This window comes from Macaca mulatta, chromosome 7 (genome assembly GCF_049350105.2).
Source record: "Macaca mulatta isolate MMU2019108-1 chromosome 7, T2T-MMU8v2.0, whole genome shotgun sequence".
NCBI lineage: Eukaryota > Metazoa > Chordata > Mammalia > Primates > Cercopithecidae > Macaca > Macaca mulatta.
Genome location: NC_133412.1, coordinates 79,149,356 through 79,166,600, shown reverse-complemented (window position 1 = coordinate 79,166,600; position 17,245 = coordinate 79,149,356).

The following is a 17,245-nucleotide window of genomic DNA, read 5'->3' as shown; positions in this document are numbered from 1 at the left end:
AACCACAGCACTGTGTTCTTAAAGTCAACAGTTCTATGGGATGGCTCTTAGTTTCCTACCTCCCAGGTAGTGATGGAAGTGGTAGCTCTTGCAGCTGGCTGGCTCTACGGTGTTCTGGGTGTCATTTCTGCAGACCTAGTCTACAGCTACTTTTCTAGTCCTTCCAACAATTTTGTAATTGCCTAATTCTCTATATTAAGTTCCTTTCTGCTTAAAACATCAGCATTGTTTTTATTTCCTGCACAAATCCTGCTTGATACTGTGTTTTTCCTTCCTTCGTTAATTTCCCAGACACTTCTTGGATATGTGGCACAGGTCAGGCAGTGCACTGGGTGCTCATGCCAGGACACTGGTAAAGAAACAGCTCCTGGCCGGCGCGGCGCCTCACACCTATAATCCCAGCACTTTGGGAGGCCAATGCGGGTGGATCACCTGAGGTCAGAAGATCAAAACCAGCCTGACCAACATGGTGACATGGTGAAACCCCGTCTCTACTAAAAATACAAAAATTAGCTGGGCGTGGTGGCACATGCATGTAATCCCAGCTAGTTGGGAGGCTGAGGCAGGAGAATCGCTTGAACCCGGGAGGCAGAAGTTGCAGTGAGCCGAGATCGTGCCACTGCACTCCAGCCATGGGCGACAGAGCGAGACTCTGTCAAAACAAATAAACAAACAAACAAACAAACAACTCCTGCCCTTCCCAGACCTGTGTGTGGAGACCACACTGGGGCACCATCCTTGGGATGGCTGCTGTAGTGGACAGAGCTGGTTCTCCACCCAGGTCCCCTCCCAACCTGCTTACTGGATCTGTCTGTCCATCCCCCAGCACTTGCAACCTCCTTCAGAGGACTAGAGCTTCATCAACTGCATGAGAAGAGCTGCAAGTGCCTGGGAGTTTATACCCTGACCCCAGCCCCCAAGCAGCCTGAAGCTAATGACGTCTTGTGCAAGAGTAGGAAAGCTCAGCTCCCTCAAGCGAGGACAAGCTCTAAGGTGCAACCCACACTCTGAAGCCCTCCACAGGATTAGGCTGAGGCTGAGACTTCACTGGAAATCCCCATCCTTGCCTGGCTTCTGCCCTTTCACTGGCCTGCTTCCCCCACTCCCCAGTTCTCCTGGAAGTCCTTCCCCGATAAATTATCAGCATGCAGATGATTGGGGTCTGCTTTAGGAAATGCTGACCTAAGATGGGTACCATCAATTAAAAGGGGCAGCCAGGCGCAGTGGCTCATGCCTGTAATCTGCCAAGGCTGGTGGATCACTTGAGCTCGAGACTTTAAGACCAACCTGGCCAACATGGTGAAACCCCGTCTCTACTAAAAATACAAAAATGAGCTGAGCATGGTGGTGTGCACCTGTAGTCCCAGCTACTTAGGAGGCTGAGGCAGGAGAATTGCTTGAATCCAGGAGGCAGAGGCTGCAGCGAGCCAAGATTGTGCCACTGCACTCCAGCCTGGATGATAGAGACTCTGTCTCAAAAAAAAAAAAAAAAAAAAAAGTGTGGGGGAGCATTGAGCGACTGAGTGTCCAGGCCAGTGAGGACTTTGGTCATCAGGCTGAGTGAGTGCATGAGCCTAGGGGAAGGAGTTTGTCCCGGAAAGAGAAGACCAAGAGGCTGCTTGACCATTTTCTGCTACATCTGAAGGGTCCACCTGTGAGACAGCAGGTGGAACAGTGCGGGGTCACTTCAGAAGCCAGAACTACCCTTTGAGAGAGCAGATGGAACAGTGTGGGGTCACCCCATAAGCCAGAACTGCCCTGTGCTGGTTAATTTCGTGTGTCAACACAGCTAGGCTATGGTGCCCAGTTGTTTGGTCAAACACCGGTTTAGATGTTGCTGTGAAAGTATTTTTTAGATGTGATTAACATTTAAATCAGTAGACTTTGACTGAAGTAGCTTATTCCCCATAACTTGCTGGACCTCATTCAATCAAGTGAAACCTTAAGAGAAAAGACTGAGATCCCCCAAAGAGAAAGAGATTCTGCCTCCAGATTGCTTTTGGACTTAAGACCACAAAGTCAACTCTTGTTGAAATCTCCACAGCCCCAAAATTGTGTGAGTCAATTCTGTGACATAAATCTCCTTCTCTCTCTCTCTCTCTATATATATATATATACACACACACACACGTACATATATATGTGTATATGTGTGTGTGTCTATGTATGTGTGTACATATATGTGTGTGTATATATATATACACACACACACACACACACACACACATACACAGATACACACCCTATTGGTGGTTCTGTTTCTCTGGAACACCCTAACACATGCCTTAAGCTGGGCCTGGCTTTAGGTTGGTAGCAGCCAGCAGAGTTCACCACAGGAGCCCGTCAAGTCAGAGCAGTGTAGACACTGAATGGGAGTAGGGGAGAGTAGAGACCAACACCCCAGGGACACGCAAGTCAGCAGCAGGAACACATCCTAAAGGCTCACTGAGGACAGACCTGCCACCCCAAGCCCTAGCTGAGCAGCTGAGCAGAGGCCATGGGACAGTGGAGCAGGGGGACCAACTCCAGAGCCTTTCCTAGTACCTCCACAGAGAAGTGTGTGCTGATCTGCCTAGCACCTGCCAAGTGGGGTGGGACTGGAGTTCCTCAGCGGCTCCACTGGGGACTCTGAGCCTGAGACCAGTGTTCTCATCTCCCCAACTCCCATTTCTACTCACCGCTTATTTTCTGTGGGACTTAGGCCAACTGACAACTTTTTTGTGCTTGAGTTTTCTCTTTCTTTTCTTTTCTTTCTTCTCTCTCTCTCTCTTTTTTTTTTTTTTTTTTTTTAACGGAGTCTCGCTCTGTTACCCAGGCTGGAGTGCAGTGGCATGATCTCAGCTCACTGCAACCTCCGCCTCCCAGGTTCAAGCGATTCTTCTGCCTCAGCCTCCCTAGTAGCTAGGTAGCTGGGATTACAGGTGCGCACCACCATGCCTGGCTAATTTTTGTATTTTTAGTAGAGACAGGGTTTCACCAGGTTGGCCAGGCTGGTCTCAATCTCCTGACCTCAAGTGATCCACCTGCCTCGGCCTCCCAAAATGCTGGGATTATGGGCATGAGCCACTGCACCTGGGCATATCTGAGTTTTCATATCTGTAAAATGGGCTAGTGGTAGGCCCCTCCTCACAGGGTTATTGAAAGGGTTAAAGGGGACACTTTTTAGAAACCACTGAGAATAATGGCCGCAAGTAGGTGATCAATCCATATTAGCCTCTGGCAGCTACTATAGTTGCCTGAGATTTTCAGTAACCTGATTTGCCCAATTAGGAGATGGGCTTCCTGCAGAGTTGGCGAGTTCTCTGTTGCTGGAGGTGTGTAAGCAGAATTACGAGGGTGGGTAAACCAGGCAGGAATGCCCCCAGGCTGCAGGTCATCTAGGGCTTTGGCAACTGCGTTCAAGCCTGTGTGCTGGGCACCTGACTCGGTGCTGCGCCCGCCTCAGATTCTACCCTTCCATGGATGCTGGTCTCCATCTCCTGCTTTCATTACTCAGTTTTCTGTCTCTGGCAAATCCCTATAACTTGACTGCCTTTGTATCCCTTTTAGTGAATACTGTGACCCTCCTGGCTAGGGCCACAGGATACCAACCAAAGTTTGGATACCACCCTTAGGCCTGAAATAAGTTTTCGGGTTCCTGCTCTGTCCTCAGAAGGAACCTGGCAGGCACTCTCCCTCCCTGCAGACATCTCTGCCTGTGTTAGTGACTGCAGCAACCCCCACACTGTGACAGGTCCAGCTTTGACAGCTTGTAGAGCAACTGTGTTCAGCTGGGTTTGCCTCCTGAGCCAGGGACACCACAGACAGTTTTGCAGGTTGGGAATCACATAACTCTAGGGGGCATCCTTCGCATGTGCCCTGGTCCTTCCCCTCAGGGGTGCATATTGCAAAGGGAGAGGAATTAAGGGGAGATGATGCATATCAGAACACTTAAGTAAAGAGGAATGCCACTTATTAAAAAGTCCGGCCAGGCGCCTGTAATCTCAGCACTTTGGGAGGCCGAGGCAAGAGGATTGCTTGAGGCCAGGAGTTTGAGACCAGCCTGGGCAACAGAGCGAGACCCAGTCTCCACAAAGAAAATTTTTAAAAGAAAATTACACAGGCATGGTGGCACGTGCTGTAGACCTAGCTACTCATGAGGCTGAGACAGGAGGACTGCTTGAGCTCTGGAGATTGAGGCCGCAGTGAGCCATGATTACACCACTGCACTTCAGCCTGAGCAACAGAGTGAGAAGAAAAAAAGTAAAAATAATAACTTTAAAAAATCCTAGCTGGGCATGGTGGCTCACATCTGTAATCCCAGCACTTTGGGAGGCCGAGGTGGGAAGATCACTCGAGTTTAAGAGTTCAAGACCAGGCTCGCCAACATGGCAAAGCCTCATCTCTACTAAAAATACAAAAATTAGCTGAGCGTGGTGGTGTGTGCCCGTAATCCCAGCTACTTGGGAGGCTGAGGCAGAAGAACCGCTTGAACCCAGGAGGTGGAAGTTGCAGTGAGCACACTGCACTCCAGCCCTGGTGATGGAAGTGAGACTCTAAAAAAAAAATAAAAAATAAAAATAAATAAAAAATTTAAAAAAAAATCCTACGTTGAGATACAATTTCCTTTGTGGAAATTCTGCATTGTTTATGCAAGGCACCTATAGAAAGTAAAGGTAAGCAAACCTTTTCTTCTGCTGAGGCATATGGAGACCTTGGTTCTTAATGGTGTGTGCAACCGAGGGGGAGGCCAGGAAACGCTTAGGTCTGTTAAAAGGTGATGGGCCAGGCACAGTGGCTCATGCCTGTAATCCCAGCATTTTGGGAGGCCGAGGCAGGCAGATCACCTAAGGTCAGTAGTTCAAGACCAGCCTGACCAATATGGTGAAACCCCATCTCCAGTAAAAATACAAAAAAATTAGCCGGGCATGGTGATGGGTATCTGTAATCCCAGCTACTCGGGAGGCTGAGGCAGGAGAATTGCTTGAACCCGAGAGGCAGAGGTTGCAGTGAGCCGAGATAGCAACACTGCACTCCAGCCTGGGTGACAGACAGAGACTCTGTCTCCAAAAAAAGAAAAGAAAGTACCATGGATTGTGTGGCTCAAACAACAGAAATTTGTTTCCTCTCAATTCTCATGGTGTTGGCAGGGCTGGCTTCTTCTGAGGCCTCTCTCCTCAACTTGTAGGTGGCTGCCATCTTCTCCCCAGGTCTTCACCTGGTCTTCCCTCTGTGTGTGTCTGTGTGCAAATCTCCTCTTCTTCTAAGGAGGACACCAGTCATACTGGATTAGGGCCCACCCTAACAACCTCATTTAACTTAATTACTTCGTAAAGACCCTATCTCCAAATACAGTCGTGTTCTGAGGTACTAACTCTGGAGGTAACAACTGTAACACACAAATTGAAGTGGGGGGACACACTTTAGCCCATAAGATATGGGCACCATCCCAACCCCATGTCCCACCTTGGCTGAACTGCAGCCTGCTGGGGCCAGTGTGGGTTCAGGAGCACAGAAATTGTTACAATGCAAAGACCACCTCCACCCATTTCCCCAAGCGTGTGTTCCAGGCTCACAGGCCTTAGCTGCCATTGGGCCATTGGGTCATTGGATCACCGGGACTCTCCTGGCCCCCTGGCTGAAGTCCCCACCACCATCCTTTCTGAAAGCCCATTTTGATCCCTCTCTCCCCGAGGGACCTGCTGTCATGTTCTGACCACACACTCCCCTGTGCCCAGGTCCCACACACTCAGGAACCTGTCATCAGCTCCTTTTAGCCATGAAGTCCCCCCTTTACCTTTGAAACACAGGCTGCACCAGGCTGACTCAGCCCTGATTTCAGCCTGGCTGGGGAGGGAGGGTCTGTCCTGCCACATTTATCCTGCGCTGTCCCCACTTTGAGGCCAGCCAGGGCAGAGATGGGCACCATCTCATTCCAATCTAGAGTGGGTCAGAACGTCCGTCTCTCCAAAGGTCAGTTTCCATCTGTCCAAAAGCTTTCTTCTGGAGACAGGATAGTTCTAGATCAGGAGGGATTTTGTGGTGTAAATCAGAGCCATGTTCCCGGCAGCCTGTGCAGGTGGCATCTGTGGGTGTTCCGTCTTAGCTAAATCGAAACTCAGTGATGCCACCCTTCTGTGTCACAGAGGCGGCTGCCAGCCCTGCTAACGGGTTAGTCATCACCTTAGAGCACATGGATCTGCAGAAACCATCTGGGGTGAGGGAGGCGATGTGCAGCAAGAAATAAATGGAAAACAGCCTCAATGTCCAGGCTCAACGTCCCCACAAACATTATTAGTTAAGGGGTCATGCAATGCCACAGAAAAATAATCATATCACGGTGCAGGTGAGAAAAACAGGTTTGTGGGTGCACGGTAAATGCTGAGAATTACAAATATAGTAACATCACAAAGTGCCCTCACCAAAATGTTAGCAGTGATTATCTCTGGGTGATGGGCTTATGGAAGGTTTGAGTTCTCTTCTCTTTGTTTATCCATGTGGGTTGGGGAATGGATGGTGGTGAGGGCCAGCTTGGGTCTAAGTGGGAATCGAGCAGTCCAGGCTGTCCTACTGAATGGAGAGGGTTACCGCCAGAAGACTATTTTCTTTTCTTCCTTCCTTCCTTCCTTCCTTCCTTCCTTCCTTCCTTCCTTCCTTCCTTCCTTCCTTCCTTCCTTCCTTTCTTTCTTTCTTTCTTTCTTTCTTTCTTTCTTTCTTTCTTTCTTTCTTTCTTTCTTTTTTGAGATGGAGTCTCGCTCTGTCGCCCAGGCTGGAGTGCAGTGGCCGGATCTCAGCTCACTGCAAGCTCCGCCTCCCGGGTTTACGCCATTCTCCTGCTTCAGCCTCCCAAGTAACTGGGACTACAGGCGCCCGCCACATCGCCCGGCTAGTTTTTTTGTATTTTTTTAGTAGAGACGGGGTTTCACCGGGTTAGCCAGGATGGTCTCGATCTCCTGACCTCGTGATCCACCCGTCTCGGCCTCCCAAAGTGCTGGGATTACAGGCTTGAGCCACCGCACCCGGCCTTCTTTCTTTTTTTTTGTTTTTGAGACGGAGTCTCACTCTGTCGCCCAGGCTTGAGTGCAGTGGCACGATCTCAGCTCACTGCAACCTCCACCTCTGGGGTTCAAGCAATTCTCCTGCCTTAGCCTCCCGAGTAACTGGGATTACAGGCGCCCGCCACCATGCCCAGCTAATTTTTGTAGTAGAGATGGGGTTTCACTGTGTTGGTCAGGCTTGTCTTGAACTCCTGACCTCAAGTGATCTGCCCGCCTTGGCCTCCCAAAGTGCTGGGATTACAGGTGTGAACAACTGCACCTGGCCCAGAAGGCTATTTTCATGTTAGCTTTGAAAACTTTCTGAAATTTTATAAAGTCTGTGATAACAGTAATAATAATTGCTAACCTTTATAAGGTCTTTATAAAGGGCCAGGTATTTGCCAGACAGTTTGCATTAAATTTGATGCATAGGTACCACGGATGTCCCCATATTATAGATGAAGAAACTGAGGCCAAGAGAGGGTAAGTAATTCACTGAGGTCACACAGTACTAAGAAGTGGTAGAGCCAGGATTCAAAGGCAAATTTTTAGTCACTCACTCTGTCCACCCTTCAAAATACTCCATGGTCTCAAGAATGACTGTTTTCTGTCTGCTCACTGGAGGATCAGGGTCCTCAGGTGCATTCTGGGGATCTATTGGCACTCAGACAGGCCTTGGTGAGCCAACAAACTGTGCACCTTGTCTCTGAATCCATGTGAGATGTTGCCAGAGGCTCTGAGGATCATCTGGGGCTGAAGGCTGGGGTCACTGGCAGGAGGCCAGGGGTGAGGATCACTATTGTCAAAGTCATTCCAGCTGTATCCACAGGCTGGTGCTGCCAAGAGAAAGGCCTAAGGCATGCAGTCATTCCTGCTTTCTTTGTCCTTGTACGAAACTTGAAAAAAATTATAAAAATGGCACATGCCTTTGATCACAAAACAAACAATGCAGAAGTGTATAAAGAAAAGATTGGTTGGGCCTAGTAGCTCACACCTGTAATCCCACATTTTCAGAGTGAGACCCCATCTCTTAAAAAATTATAAGAAAAAAAAGAAAAGAGAACAGTCATTTTTTTCCCTCTCCAAGTATCCACTTCCATGCTTGACACACTTTCGGGGTAGGAGTGGGAGTGAGTGTTGGGGAGTGTTTGAGTTACTCTGATTCCTCTGGAAGCCACATCTGTGTTACTCCCCCCTCCCCAAAACACACACATGCTTGTCTCCCACAGGTGGTCCCAAAAGAACTATGGTCCTCACCCAGGCCCCAGGGACTGGTCTTATGGTGGCAGGTGACCCAAACAAGACCCATCAGAGTCTTGGCCTGGAATTTTGTAAACTGGCTAGAAGAGAGGGTCAGGTCTCAAAGCCGGGCAGATGCAAGGTGAGAGCTGCCACAGCCTGTGGCATGGAGGAAGCTGGTCTAATCTGCAGAAAGAAGGAACGAGAGCTGGACAAGACCCCAATGACATCAGGCTCTTTTTGTCCCGTCCCTTTCTGGAGTTTGGCTGTATATGCTAATAAGTTCCCCTTTTGTCTGCCAAAAATTGATTTTAATTAGGCTTCTGGTGCTGGTAGCCAACAGAATCCTAAGTGATGTGTCTTCCCCTCTGTAAAATAAGGGGACCGGACAGGCTGGTCTGTGGGGGGGCCTGTGGGCTTTGGCAATGGGGAGCCCTTGGCCCCATGTGCTGGGTTGAGCTGGGATCTGAGCTGGCTGTGGCTGTCTCAGCTCTGGGGTAGAGGGACCTCAACGTGTACCTCCCGCTTCAGTGTCAGGCAGCCTGGCTCAGTCTTGGGACACAGCATTTAGGATGTGGAGCCAAATGAATGAAAGGCATGTGGCTGCCTCCTCTGGCTCTCTCCTGCCATTACCGGAGCTGCTGCTGGGCTGGCCAGCTCGAGGAGGGGCAAGGAAACAGGCACAAAACCAAAACCTCTGCTGAGGAAGGAATCTGCATGTGTCACTGCAGCAAAACCTCACAAGCTCCCTATGAGGCTATCACCTTCCCATTTTAGAGACGAGGATGCCGAGGCGCAGCAAGCTCCCTTGTAAGTTACTCAAGGTCACACAATGTGGACAGGTGAAGCCAACAGGCTCCATCAGCAGGGTCTCCAGAGCTCCTCTATCTGCCTGGGCCAGGTCTATCTACCGCCATCCCAGGCCCTCTGCTTTGCAAGATGCTGCTGGTCCCTGAGCTGAGGCAATTTAGGCCCCAGCTACTGGCGTTCAGCCCCTCTTGCCTGTAGCCTCTCGACTCCTGGGAGCAGAGTCAGAGGTTGACAGTGGTTTGCAGACAGTTTTCCAAGGGTATCTAGGGCTGGGCGCAGCGGCTCACACATGTAATCCCAGCACTTTGGGAGGCTGAGGCAGGAGAATCACTTGAGCTCAGGAGTTTGGGACCAGCCTGGGCAACATAGTGAGACTTTATCTCTATTTTTAGCAAGGAAAATACATTAAAAGATGATGATGATGATGATTTTTTAAAAAAAGGGGTAACCAGGCCGGGTGCAGTGGCTCACACCTGTAATCCCAGCACTTTGGGAGGCCTAGGCAGGTGGATCATGAGGACTCCAGGTGGCACTCTCCAGTCACCAGCTTCATGTGTGGTGGCAGCACAGTAGCCGTAGCAACAGTGGCCTTCTTTCCCTCAGATTTTGGATCTAGATCACAGCTGCGATGGTGTAACCTTAAAGCAAGTCACTCTCTGATGTCCACCCCTCCAGCACTTCTAATTGTCTTGATTCATGTAGGTCAAGCCCTGCATTACACCTCTTCTTGCTTGAAATAACCAGAATGAGCTGGGGGGCAGTGGCTCATGCTTGTAATCCTAGCTGCTTAGGAGGCTGAGGCAGCAGGATCACTTGTGGCCAGGAGTTCGAGATCAGCCCGAACAACATAGCAAGACTCCCATCTCTAAAAAAATGAAATAAAATAATTTATCTGGGCACGGTGATGCACACCTGTAGTCCCAGCTGCTTGGGAGGCACTGCTGCACTCCAGCCTGGGTGACAGAGAGAGGCTCTGTCTTTAAAAAAAGCAAAGGCAGCTGGGTGCTGTGGCTCACGCCCGTAATCCCAGCACTTTGGGAGGCCGAGGCAGGTGGATCACCTGAGGTCAGGAGTTTGATACTAGCCTGGCCAACATGGTGAAACCCTGTCTCTACTAAAAATACAAAAATTAGCCAGATGTGATGGTGGCACATGCCTGTAATCCCAGCTACTGGGGAGGCTGAGGTAGGAGAATTGTTTGAACCGGGGAGGCGGAGGTTGCAGTGAGCTGAGATTGCACCACTGCACTTTAGCCTGGGCAAAAGGGCGAGACTCTGTCTCAAAAAAATAAAAAGAAATAAATAAAAAATAAAAAACTCAGTCTGTTTCCTAGTTCTTGATCTGAACTCTGAATGATACAATGGGTACAGAGGCGAAAAAGAAATTTATTCTCACTGGGGTGGTTCATTTAGCACATACTGATTGGGTACCTCCTAGTGCAGGCCCTGTGCTAGGTGCTGGGGATGTAAGAGAAGCTAGGCAGAATCCCTGCCCTCAGGGAGCTCCCACTTTGATGGGGGAGACATTAAACAATCTTAGTCCCTGTAATCCATGCACAAGGTGCAGTGGGAGCCCAGAGGAGGGCACTGGAACCAGTCAGCGTTCACCCGCAGGAAACGCAGGCCTTTCCAGATATTTTAATGAGAAAGAGATGTAGTACAGAAGATTAGGTGCTTACAAAACTTTGGAAGGGCCAGACAGTGGGTTCTCAGTGGGGTCTCCAAAATGACTTCCAGAATGCCACAGAACTGGCCCTCTAGCAAAGCAATGACCCTGGCTACCATCCCAGCCACTCCTGGGACTGCTGACTTGGCATCACTCTAGTGCTCCAAGTACTGTGGGGAGAACCGCCTGAGCTTCCATGGCCGGGATGTTCTGCCAGCCTCCTCATCACCACATGCTGCAGCACTGGCTCTGGTGACCCTGGGCATCCTGTCCTCTCAGATGAGAATGGCCAGGGTCCCTTCTCACAATTCCCTAAAGAAGGTGATATAACTGGGATGCTTTGTCACCATCTGCTTTGGATCAGCTCTATTGGCCGAGCCTCCTCATGGACGTTTGGTCTCCCTCAAGCCTGGCCGACGCATACCTACCTTGCTCAGGCACTTGCCTGCGTCCAGCCTGCTATGGCCGGGGAGCATGACCAGATTCCTGGGCGGTGGGCCTGTGGGAGTGGCAGGCCCTGCTATACCTCCTGGCAGGACGCCACCAGGTAGTTTGAGCTGCTTCCCTCTTTATGCTCAGATAGCAATGATTATGTGATCACAACTAACCTCTGCCACCTCAAAGTCTTTCTGGAACAAAGTGGGCAGTAAATAAATAAATACAGACCAATCCAAACTGAATGACACTATGCAACGACCAAGCATGTCCATCATTTTCCCTGAAGAAAAAAAATACAGAATCTTTCCTCCAAGCCCTGACAATTAAATGAAAAAGCAACGTGGCTATTTGCTTCCAGATACAGGATGTGGGAGATGATGTTCCCTGACATGTGAGTACCTGCTCACGGAGTCTTGCTCTTGTTTTCCTGCATTGCTTGGATAACTTAAACACTTGTCGTTCCTGGGATAGGATGGGGTGTTGTTTCCCCTTTCAACAGGAGAACACCACCATTTCCACAAAAGTTCTTGACCCCAAGAGTTCAGCCCAATGCATTCCTCAAAAGAAGGAAATACACTGCGAGAAAGAAATACACATTTATCTTCACCCCTTTTACACTCAGCTAATATTTTGAGCTGAAAAGCTCCTGTGATAAACAAATTGCAAAAAACCCATCTACCATCTGCACCAGGCCCCAGGCAGTGGGTTGTAGGTCAAGGCTATAAGCTAAGGCTGCCCTCAGCGGGCAATGCTGTGCTGGCCTGGACCTGACTGGGATCTAATAGGTCAGGAGGTGGAATGTACAATTTTGCAGCTGGTGAAACAGGCCACAGGACCCTGACCAGGACTCAGAACCCATGGATGTTTCAGTCATTCAGAAACTGAAGATTCTGCCCTTCTCTCTGAAGGACACACTGCCCTGACGACATGCTTCCAGAATGGATCCTTCTATTCAAGTGTCCACTCTTTTTAATTTTTAAACCATTATTTTAAAAATTTGTGTTTAGTAGAGATGGGATCTCACTATGTTGCCCAGGCTGGACTCAAACTCCTCGCCTCGAGCGATCCTCCTACCACAGCCTCCCAAAGTGCTGGGATTACAGGTGTGAGCCACCAAGCCTAGACTTCGAGTGTCCACTCTTTTTTTTTTTTTTTTTTTTTTTTAGTTTTGGAGACACAGTCTCACTCTGTCACCCAGGCTGGAGTGCAGTGGTGCAATCTTGGCTCATTGCAACCTCCGCCTCCAACCTCTACTTCCTGGGTTCAAGCAATTCTCATGCCTCAGCCTCCCGAGTAGCTGGGACTACAGGTGTGTGCTCCATGCCCGCTAATTTTTTTGTATTTTTAGTAGAGATGGGGTTTCACTATGCTGCCCAGGCTGGTCTCAAACTCCTGAGCTCAGGCAATCTGCCCGCCTTGGCTTCCCAAAGTGCTAGGATTACAGGTGTGAGCCACCGTGCCTGGCCCAGTGTCCACTCCTATTGGAACTTTTTTTTAGTAATTTATAGAAACGTTACTACTCGAAATCAATATTTGTTTAGTATGTGTAAGTGTGCAAAAATATATCAGAAATGGCAGTTTAATTTTTTTGCCTTTTCTGGTGGCATACACATGTAGACTGAGATTCTTGAGGTTAACATCAACATTTTCAAAATTAACTTGTCTTATTGACATAGAACCTCATCTTTGTCTTAAACTATGAGACATTAATGGAGTATCACCTTATTGCACATTGCTCAAAAAGTTTCATTCTTCTGATCAAGTAACTTACATTCAGGTATGACTTTTTGTAAGCTGGTTGACTTTCTTACTGGTGCTTGTTATTTTTTTTTTAACACATTAAACTAAATGATATATCAAATGTATATTATATATTTTAATAAATAAATTATATATTGTGTAGTTATATATAGTTGTCTATATTTAAATTGTATGTATGATAAGTGACAGCAGTTTTCAATTTAGGGCAGAAATACACCACATTTCCTTTGAAAATACTTACCTGTATCATAGATACCTCCCGTATCATAGATTGTTGTGGTAATATTATAAGTAGTTGCAAACAACAAACTACAAAGCATTTTGCAAATCGAAGAATCTCACTTATAGCCTAGCTAGTCTCATCTCAGTGAAACTTACTTCTGTGAAATTTAGCTGAAGACTTCTTTCAAAAAGTTCATTCATTTGTTTAGCAAATATGTAATAAGCACTCAATCAGTGAGAGCTCTTTCCATCACAAGTGACAGAAAATCCAGCCCAAACTAGCCAGAGCAAAAGATGCTCTTGCCATTGGCAATTTCAACATTGACTGGATATTTGATGATATGAAGGCAATGCTGTGGGTCCTGATTGGCTCAGCTTAGTTAATAAGCCTTGTCCCTAACTCCCTGTGCCAGGAGCCTTGGTCAGGAGCTAAGGAGGGACAAATTGGGGTAGGGACAAGAGCGACAGACGTCTGTCTCTGCATGCCAGACATACGGATGACAGGGCACAGTTTATTCCCATCAGGAAGCTTCCCAATCTTCAAGAAATTATTTGCGTTTCAATCAATTTCTTTTTGACCTGTTCGTAAACTGTGTAGAGTTGATGGAACCAATTATTCCCCCTGAAATAAGAATCATGTTTTGAAAACAGTCTATGGCTATCATCCTGAATTTCACACATAGGTCACAAGGCCACATTCTCATTTTTTTCTTTTTATACGTTTTATTTATTTATTATTTATTTATTTTTTTTAGAGATAAGGGTCTTGCTATATTGCCCAGGCTAGATTGGAACTGCTGGGTTCAAGCGATCCTCCCACCTCAGCCTCCTGAGTAGCTGGGATTACAGGTACATACCGCCACACCCAGCCAGTTACAAAAAAAAATTCTTTTTCTTTTTTAGAAATGGGGGTCTTGCTGTGTTGGCCAGGTTGGTCTTGAACTCCTGCCTCAAACTATTTTCCTGCCTTGGCCTCCCAAAGTCCTGGGATTACAGGCATCAGCCACCATGCTTCACATTTCTTACTTCACACTTCTTACTGGAGTCTGTCTTCTCTCAGCTGTAAAATGAATAATTTTGCACCTACTTTATGGGGTTGTTGAAATGATTAAATAAAATGGTGCTCTAAAGCATTCAGCCTGGTTCATTTGGAAGTGGTAGCTGTTGATAAAGGAAGAGCAGTGATATTTTCTGCCTGTGGTAGAAATTGCTGGAGTTGGGCTTGGCAAACAGGAGAGAAGACCATGAAAGTCACCAGGAAGTACACATGAGAGGGACCCTGGAGAAGCAGGCTGTCACCTGAGGGCCCCTTACTTAGTTAGCCAGCAGCAGTGATGTAGGAGGCCGCACCAGTCTGCACGTGCAGCGCCTGCAGCGCCTGGCACACAACCGTGCAGTAGGGATCCTCCACTAGCATCATAAACCAGTATTTGCCGTGTAGTGTAGTTGCTGAGATCCTGGTTCCCATGAATTCAAATCCCAGCTCTACCAATGACCGGTTATAGGACTTTAGGCAAGCTTCTTTGCGCCTCTGTGCCTCAGTCTCCCCGTGGGTGAAAGGGGATAATAACAGTACCTCTATCCAATGGTCGATGTGAGGATTCACTTAGGTGACATATGTGAGCCCTTGGAACAGCACCTGGAAGCTAGCAAGTGCTGATTATTACCAAGCTCCAGGCAAGGCCTGGAATTGAGCTCAAAATAAGACATAAGGTCAGTCCCTATGGGCATTTACAGCAGTGGAAGGGGGAGATTTTTTAAAAATCATCATTAGTTACAACTGAGGTACATGCTTTGAAAGTACAGGGTGTTCTGGCCCAGTGCAGTGACTCAAGCCCGTAAACTCAAAATTCTGGGAGGCTGAGGTGGCCGGATCCCTTGAGGCTAGGAGTTTCAGACCAACCTGGCCAACATGGTGAAACCAGTCTCTACTAAAAATACAAAAATTGGGCTGGGCACGGTGGCTCAAGCCTGTAATCCTAGCACTTTAGGAGGCCGTGACGGGCGGATCACGAGGTCAGGAGATCGAGACCACCCTGGCTAAAATGGTGAAACCCCGTCTCTACTAAAAAATACAAAAAACTAGCCGGGCGAGGTGGCGGGCGCCTGTAGTCCCAGCTACTCGGGAGGCTGAGGCAGGAGAATGGCGTAAACTCGGGAGGCGGAGCTTGCAATGAGCTGAGATCCGGCCACTGCACTCCAGCCTGGGCGACAGAGCGAGACTCCGTCTCAAAAAAAAAAAAAAAAAAAAAATTAGATCCACATGGTAGTGCACACCTGTAATCTCAGCTACTCCAGAGGCTGAGGCACGAGAATCGCTTGAACCTGGGAGGTGGAGGCTGCAGTGAGCTGAGATCGCGCCTCTGCACTCACAGAGTGAGACCCTGTCTCAGAAGAAGAAGAAAAAAAGTACAGAATGTTGTGATGAGAACAGGGGTCCTGATGAACTTTGCCTCTTGCTCTGTGGGGGGAGAGGTCCAGGGAATTGTGGGAAAATGTAACTGTTTCTCAGGAACTACTATCAGGGACAGACTTTTCTAGAAGGATGTGGGGGAGCTCCTAGAAAAGGAGGCAGGGGAAGTGGAGGAGCTGGGCTCAGAAAGGACTGGAAACGGTGTAACTTGGCAGGAAGGGTGCAGGCCTTCAGGTACCCTCCCTCAGCAGGAATCAGTATTAAACATTTTTGTCCTTGTTGAAGATTCTAATTCCAGGGCCAGGGCACTAGGCTAGCCTGAAGTAGTCTATGTGAGGAGCAGGCATCTTGATGGACATCTCCTGAGACTGAATCTCAGTGGAGGTCAATCAGGACTGGTAACAGCAGCCCCTGTGGACAGTTGGGCCAGGGGTTCTTAGCTTTTTTTGTGTCATAGACACCTTCTTAGAATAGTGTTTTTTATTTTGTTTTGTTTTGTTGTTTTTCTTGGGTGGGGGCAGGGGGATGGAATCTCACTCTGTTGCCCAGACCGGAGTGCAGTGGTGCAATCTTGGCTGACTGCAGACTTCGCCTCCTGGGTTCAAGCGGTTCTCCTCCCTCAACCTCCCGAGTAGCTGGGATTACAGGCGTGTGCCACCACACTGGGCTAAGTTTTGTATTTTTTTGGTAGAGATGGGGTTTCGCCATGTTGGCCAGGCTGGTCTTGAACTCTTGAGCTCAGGCAATCCATCCACCTCAGCCTCCCAAAGTGTTGGGATTACAGGCGTGAGCCACTGTGCCTGGCCTAGAATAGTGTTTTCTGTTTTTAATTTTTTTCTGTGAAATATGTTTTATTAATTTTTATCTCAATAGTTTTTGGGGTACAGGCAGTCTTTGGTTATATGGAAGAATAGTGTTTTTAAGCACATAAAACATGCAGGATTACAAAGAACATCAAAGGTATTGAAATATCAGGACAAATAGGTAAATTTATTAACTAACAGGATCTAGCGGCAGTCTAGTAACCACCGTTATTTTGAAGTACAGATGAGTGCAAACAAATTTTGAAAAACCTGCAGCACCTGTAATGCGTTATGAAAATATCTGTGGTCGCTAGAGGGGACAAAGTCACAGGCACTGTTAATACCACGCTGGCTGACAGCCTGTGCTCATAATTGGAGGAAATGCCAAGTATCAGTAGGCGGTTAGAAGAAACAAGATGAAAATGTTTTCCCCGTTCAGGGACTCCCTTATTTAAGCTGAGAGCCTCTCCTTCCAGTATTTTGTAAAAGTCAACCGTTATGTGAAAAAAAAAAGAGATGAATTTCCGATTGTGTTTTTTTTTTTTGGCAAAACAAAAAACCACAAACATTAAAACACTGTGTATATTAAGTACATCTAGAAAAGTGTATGCAAAATATTTCATATTTAAATAGAAGGGACTAGAGCTCAATGCTGCTTGGCTCGGGGCTTCTCTCTACCTCTCCAGGTAGCGGGAGCAGGTGAGGGTCGGCATCAGCCCGCAAGGCCGGCGGAGGACTGTTTCCCTGCACCCCACTGCTGAAAAACGCCAAGGTCAATTTCTCAAGTCCGTTCATGGTGTCTTGGGATCCACGCTGGACGGTGGCGGCCGACTTTCAGCTTGACCTGAATTTTATTCCTAATCAGCTGTGTGATCTCG